Consider the following 7500-nt stretch of genomic DNA (forward strand, 5'->3'; position numbering starts at 1 on the left):
GGGGCGAAGCCGTCACAGAAACAAACGTGCGGCTGCAGAGCCCTAACTCCTGCGGCGAGACTTTTCGCGCCGAAAACGAGGGAGAGACACAGTCTGCACTGACACATGTGGCCGGTCAACTACCGGAAAAGACTACGGGGGGTTGTGACGGTAACAGCCAGATTCCTGTGACTCTTGATTTGACACCGGAACATTCTACAGTTCATGAAGATGGGAACCGATCTCCCCCAGTGACCCCTTCTTCTACCTCTGTCGCAGTAAAACCCGGGCAGAAAACCAGTGGCGCGGTGGAAGCTGACATCAATGGATTCTCTAATTCTGGGGCACTAGATACGGTATCCAGACAGGAATCCCAGAGGTTGCGTGACCGGGGCGAGGATGAAAGGAACAGCGTGGAGCCTGCCCAGTCCTTTGAAGCGTCACGCTGTTGTGATGAAGGCCAGTTCCCCCTTTCTTCCGTCCCTTCCGCCGCCCCTGCTTCATATTCCAATTCTGAGGCATCCGGCCCTGCAGAGGGCAGCACCTCCACAGCAGAACAAAAGCCCGGCGGTGTTCAGGGACAGGAGAACAGAAGTGCAGACGGAAACCAACAAAAGAGCAACAGAGAGACCCTTGAGCAGCCTCAAATAAAAAGAGGAGACACTTGGAACGTAGATGATGAGCGGTTGATAAAGGAACTGGGGAGCGACCGATCAATAATAAAAGAAACAAACTGTGAGGAGTTTCACATTGAGGAACCAGGTGGTGAGGGGACGCAGCTGAAAGTCGTCAACGACATAAATGAAAAGTTTGATAAACCGCTTTGTCAAGACGGAGAAGCTAAAGCGGCAGAGGACAGAGGCCCCTGGAGGCCACGCGGGGAGACCCTGTTGAGGTCGATGAAGTTGGAAGAGGGCAGAGAAGCTGAGCTGGGAAATGCAACCTCCTGTCCAGCTCTCAGGCAGGTGGACGGACACGGAGGGATGTCCGTCTCGGAGACCGACGACGGGATGTTCTTGACTTCGGCTGAGAAGGAAGGTAAAAGAAGCGGTGGAGGGAAGGAGGCGACGGAGGAGGGCACAGGCGAGGAGGCGGAAGGGGAAGACAGGGGAGAGAAGGAGAGAGTGGCGGGCCACAAGGAGGAGGAAGTTCTCCAAAGCGGCGGCGTCGCAACGGACGACGACAAACAGAGCAGCACAGAAGAGAAACCAAAGGAGGAAACCGATGGTTCCATCAGAGAGGAGGTGTGTGGAGAGGCCAACAATGGGACAGAGAGACATTGTTTGACCGATTGGAGAACAGGTGGGAGCTGCTCTCTCCAGCCGTCCGACGAGCCCCCGGCGGAGGACACCGCAGGAGCGGAGGAGCGGAAGGCGGAGACCTGTTGCTCCCTCCGGCTCGGCCCTGGTGGCGCTGACGTCTGGCGGGAGACGTCAGCGGTGGCTGATCCTCCCAAAGCCAACACACACTCTGCTGCTAATCCTGCCCCCACTCCGTCTCCCCTGGGAGCCATGGCAACAAGCCTGCCCCGTCCGGAGGCAAGGGGGGGTCCGGCGTTGGCGAGCACTCTCGGAGAAGGAGGAGGAGGAGGGGGGGAGGAGGGAGGGGGAGATGGAGAGGGGTGGGCTTCCCCGGAGGAGCCCGGTCTGGAGGACGAGAGGCACAAGGAGGGGAACGAGGAGCAGAGCGGCACCCTGGCCACTGAGCTGGGGGAGCGGAGGGCAGACTGGGGGGAGGAAGAGGAGGAGTGGCAGCGGGAGGAGGTGGAGCAGGAGGAGGAAGATGAATTCGGGGTGTTCATGCAGGCGGAGGGAGAGCCCGGCTGGAGCGAGGGATTCGCTCCCTCTGCCCCAGTGCCTTGTGGGAACACGGAGAGTGACGGTAAGTCTGTTAATCAGTTTCTGTCTTTGACTCTCTCTCTCTCTCTCTCAATCTCTCTCTCTCTCTCTCTCTCGCCCTCATTCCCTTGTTCTCTCGCCTTTCTTTTTTCCCCCTTGTGTTCTCGCTAACCCTCCCCTTAAGACCCCCACCTCTCTCTTTCCCTCCCTGCGTTCCCTTTGTCTGCCCACCTGTTTTACATGTTTTCCTCTCCTGACCCTATCTCTCTCCCCTCTCTCTCTCTCTCGCCCCCCCCCCCCCCCCCTCGGGTCGGTCGGGTAAATTTGTCTCGATGTTTTAAGCCACGTGACGGCGAAGCCGAAGGGCTTTTTTTTTTTTGTTGTTGACTGTTCTGATACTAAAAGGGAAAAAGAAAACAAGAAGCCATCCAAACCTCTAGATACATTTGCTTTGATTACGAGCGGTGGAATACCCCCTCGGCACACTACGGTCGGGCCAACAGGCTTTTCGGGTTTGCGGCGGGTCAGGAGACATTTCCTTCACTAGTATTAAAACCCCTCCACGCTCCCTCTCTCTTTGCTCATCTTTTCTCGCGTTTCCTTCACACACAAGGACCGTACCACCGCAGGAGAACGCTGGCGGTACGTGGCCTCGCCGTTCGCCTGGCGGTGCGGAGAGAACGGGGCGATTATTATGGGAGTCAGGCGCGTTGGAGTGGCCTCCATCAGAGCGTCACCTCCATGACAATGTGGAGAAGGGGTTCGACGCGGCGGGGGAGTCGCCCGCCGTTCGTGCGGGTGTCGGATTCTTTTGTTGTATGTGTGCGTTGATCAGCTCACTTCTCATGTTCCACTTAGTTTGTTCCCATTCCGCTAATCGCCCCCGCCTGGCTTCTCGTCCACCGGGCCGACCGGGGCAAACCGGGTCAAAGTCGTTACACATGTCAGCCTGACCGACCCCATTACAGCCCTTCACACATTATTTTTTTACGATGTGTTTCCAACAGGGAACATTTTGAAATAGGGCATACGCTCCAGGAGCGACGCAGTTAAAATTAGCGTCTGCAAACCGTCCGTCCATTTTCGACCTGGACCATTTTTCCACCTGTCTTTGAGGCACTCCAATGCAGTGAAACAGGGCACATGGACAGGACTTCAGAATGACTGTGAAATCACAGGGAATGTGACATTTTGCATTCTGCTGTGATCATGCTGCGTGTCTTTGCACACACAGTGTAAATTAAAGTATTTGAAGACATGTTTGTCTTGCATTTCTTTTGATGAACGTTTACAGGGCTACTTTTCATCCTTGTTATTTGAAGTGTCCATCAAAGTACGACCGCAATTTATCATTTGTTATGAGATGTAAAGGCAAGCGCAAAGCATGTTGCAATGCTGTAGGCAATGCAAGGTTTTGCTTGTACCGTGAATAATAATAAGAAGAAGAATTATGAGAATAATAATAATATTACTTTTGATTGATATAGTGCCATTCTAGGGACCTTGAAGCCTGAAGCTTTACAGGGCACGATACAGAGACTCAAATAAATAATAATTTTAGTATATTTAAAACCAAAAGTGAAAGTTTGTATCAGGAACTATAGGATCAATAGGAAAAATAAAAGGATAAATATTTATTTGAATAATAAATATCAAAATATACATTGCAAAATGAATATTCTAATTTAAGATTGCAATATATAATGATGATTTTGTAATTTAGTTAGTCTGCTTCAGTCAACAGTCACGCAGTTAATTTTCTTTATTTTAAAAAGGAAATGATGTAACAGCTCGCAATAACTTGATCTACATTCTTGGCAGATTGTGGAGGAAAAAAAAAACAAAGATGCCACCGAGCCCTAAATTACAGCACTTTGAACTTTGTTACAAGAACTTTGTCTTTGTGCCTGTGAAGTAAATGTCATAAAGGAGCGGCGCAGAGACGTCGTTACGGACCATTAGACTTGTCTGCAGCTCTAGTAAGCTCTGATTGGCCCTGAAGTGGAGAAAGTACATCTAATCTGGCATGACCTGGATTCCTAGTCTCTCTCTCTCTCTCTCTCTCTCTCTCTCTCACGCTCTCTCTCTCACGCTCTCTCGCTCTCTCTCTGGGTGGTATAAATCATTTAGAGCTGGGTTAAAGGGAGGCGTGTGTGTGAGTGAGTGAGTGTTGGGGGGGGACAGATTTTGGAAGTTACTCTTAGCTTCGGGTTGTGGGACAAGGGGTCAAAGAGACGCACGCGCGTCGCCATCAACTCTACACATCCAAACAAACACACAAGCATCTCGAATGAATGTTCAGTTACAAAACACACCACGGATAAATACACACAAACACATACGCACACACGCACACACGCACACACGCACACACACACACACACACACACATACATACACAAATCAGAAAATCGGACACAACCATTCTCACTTTCTCTGTATAGATGCAGACAATCACACAGAGAACTGCAGAATGGAGAATTTCTGGCAAATCCGGAACTCCTCGGCTCAGTGATGGGTGCGAACGATCCCCGAATCCGGGTCAGGGGAACCCTGCCTCGTATCTCAGCAAATGTCGACACATTTCGCTGGGATTCCGCAGTTCTTTCCTTTAGGGACCCACGCAGATAAGCGCTTCCGTCGGTCGGGCCGCACAACATTCGTGCCGCGTTGCCTGAACAACGCCGCTGGCGCCGCTTCCACCTCTGGTGTACAGTCGAGTGAGGGATCTCGCCTTCATTGGTTTGTGCGAACCTACCTATACATTCCAGCGCTCCTCATTGTAGTAGTTCAAACTGCTTCAAGGTTGCCGTGGCAACATCATTCACTGCCTCCGATGGAGGTGTTGGTAGCCACGTGCTGCAGCATGCACGGGGCCGGTCGAGCCCCTCGTAGTGGACTGGGCTCTGCTTGTTGTCTCGCTGGCTCATTTCAACCGGGGGGGGGGGGTAGAGTTACCCGCTGAAATGCAAGTGCCATCTGTGAAAGGGCTTCTGTTGTTTCCTGGGCCCAAAGAGGAGAGCTGCGGCCGGAATGTACTATATACTACATGTTCGTACTATCGTCCAGCGTGCGTTAGATCGTCGTATTGCTGCTTTGCTTCCTGGGGGTTGTTGACAGCACTGCAGAGAAACTCATACCTGCATCACACTATGCCAACAGTATGTCATCCTGGTACTTTGTGTATAATTTTTGATCGTACTATGGTTTCAGGAATACTTACCAGTGATTTGTTTTACTAAATAGCATGCCAGTATTAGTACACCATTTGGATGCTGCACAGGACTTGCTCCAAGCTATGAACTGAAAGGGTCTCGACACTGCCCCCTGTTGGCCTACCTTTTTAGGATGATAGATACTTTCCTTCATGTTAATGCCTCCCTTTGTGCTTTTTTTTGATAACTCTATCATCATAATCATAAAAGGAGTGTTTCAACCGTGGCAATTATTTTTTATCAATAATAGCATCACTCAAACAGGAACAGGAACAACACAGGAGCTCACCATCAGCCTAACGCACCGTATTGAACAAATTACAATGTGTGTGCGTGTGTGTGTTGTCATTGCAGGAGACTCCACCCACTGGACGTCGGGCTGGACCGGCGTCTCGTTTCACCCACCGGACGACAACTGGACAGCTTTTTCTCAGGACTCGTCCATTGAGAACAGAGACCCGGTGGGACAGTGGTGGCCAGTCGGCACTGTGGAGGAGAGCACGGAGACTCTCTCATCCAATCAGAATCTGGTAAAGTAACAGCAATTTCCAACACCAGCCCCGTCCCCCTCTGGCCTCATAAATAATGACCTTACCTATACTTACTGTAATAACTTAATAGGATTATGTGTGTGTGTGTGTGTGTGTGTGTGTGTGTGTGTGTGTGTGTGTGTGTGCGTGTGTGTGCGTGTGTGTGTTTGTGTTTGTGTTATGTAGATTGCTGTGTTCACCCAGGCCTTCCCCTCACAGTCCCACTGTGTGTCCGATGCTGTTCCCACCCTGACCCAGCTCCTCCAGGGGGACCAGCGCTACTCCAGAACGAGCCAGGACCAAGGGTAAGTTAGTTATATGGTTTTACCGCAAGTACAACCCCTGATCACAGCAGAGAACCACCTACACCTTTTCCCCAAAATTATATTGTATGAAACAACACAATAGATCTCTCTTTCTCACTCACATGCATATAAATACTCGTCCTCTCACCCGTAATATACTGTAAGGTTTGAGCTGAGGTTCTTGAGCTCTTATTTTCAACCACTGGTACGTACTGCGTACCACAGGGGGTCCCCGTGCCACAGTTTGAAAACCAGTTTGTTGGTGTACCCTTACTTCTAAACACTAAAGAACATTATTTTCAGCGCAGGCCAGTCGAAACTGCTCCGCCCGTGCAGGAAGCAAGCCAAAGTAAAACATGGGCATGGGCCATCTAGTGGCCGATCGGGGGCATTGGTAGGGAGAGGTGGACGGGGCCTTCTGCTGGAGAGCAAATGCAGAAAATGAAATGACTGAACCGCAGCAAAAAATTTGGATTTATGACTTTATGACCAAAGGCGGCACAGGCAACGAGTCACGTTAGTCACTTTTCAAATCATGTTAGAACTGAAATAGAATAGAAGATAATAGAATGGAACATGATATCATATAAGAGAAAATAATTAAATATAACAGGATAATGGAACAGAACACAGCATCATATGATAACAGTAATAGAATAGAATATTCGTAGATGAAGTTCAAGGCGACGGCGGCTCCGTTTGAGGTGCAGGAGCACACAGCGCATTTTAATATGTAAATATGAAAACAGACTGAGGACAAATACACTTATGCATGTCTGACAGTCTGACTGTCTCACCCGAAGAAATGGAAAAACGAACGAGAAAAACAAGTCTGATGGCTGGTAAAAAAAAGGCATGTCCAGCCCTCTTCCTCTTCCTCTTTCTGAGGAAGAGGAAGAGGGGAGGATGGCATGTGCTCCACGTTACGTTTGTGAGGCTTGGTCGGCAAAAAAAAAACTAATCCTTACACGCTAGAGACTTTTTTTTTTCGTTTTTTTTTCATGTTTCAGGTCTTTTTTGTTTTTAACAGAATAAACTTTAGAACTATACTATAGATAGATACAGATATAGTGTGTCTATGGTCGTGTGTGGTATTATTATTATTATTATTATTATTATTAATAAAAGATTTTAGTGCGGAGCTTCATGCAAATGATTCCCTGTGTGCCATTGTACAACATCAGCCACATATTTAACATGAATGTAGAGCAGCTTTCCTGTCACCGTATTCATCAAAACATCATCTAACTGGGGAACTTGCACTTTAAAAGCCCTCGAGAGAATTTATTGGGAATATATATTGGTTTAAAAAATATGTCTCCACAAGCTCTCTTTCCGTAGGGACGTGCTTCGCCTGTTTTGACAGTTACGTTTTCTTATCCGTCATCCCATGATTTTGGGTGTGTGAATGCATGGTTGTGGATTGGTGCCACCATTAATTAAATGTCACGGTGCGGGTATCGTCAATACAGTCCCCGGAAAATGTGATTGGCTGCTGGTCGTCATGTGATTTACTACCAATTTGAAAGCCTTGAGAATAAGGCCTTTGATAGAAGAACCTGTTCCTCCAATCATCCATCCATCCTTCCGTCTGTCCATCCATCCATCCATCCATCCATTCATCCATCCATAC

The sequence above is a fragment of the Zeus faber genome (assembly GCF_960531495.2).
Source record: "Zeus faber genome assembly, chromosome: 9".
Classification (NCBI taxonomy): Eukaryota; Metazoa; Chordata; class Actinopteri; order Zeiformes; family Zeidae; genus Zeus; species Zeus faber.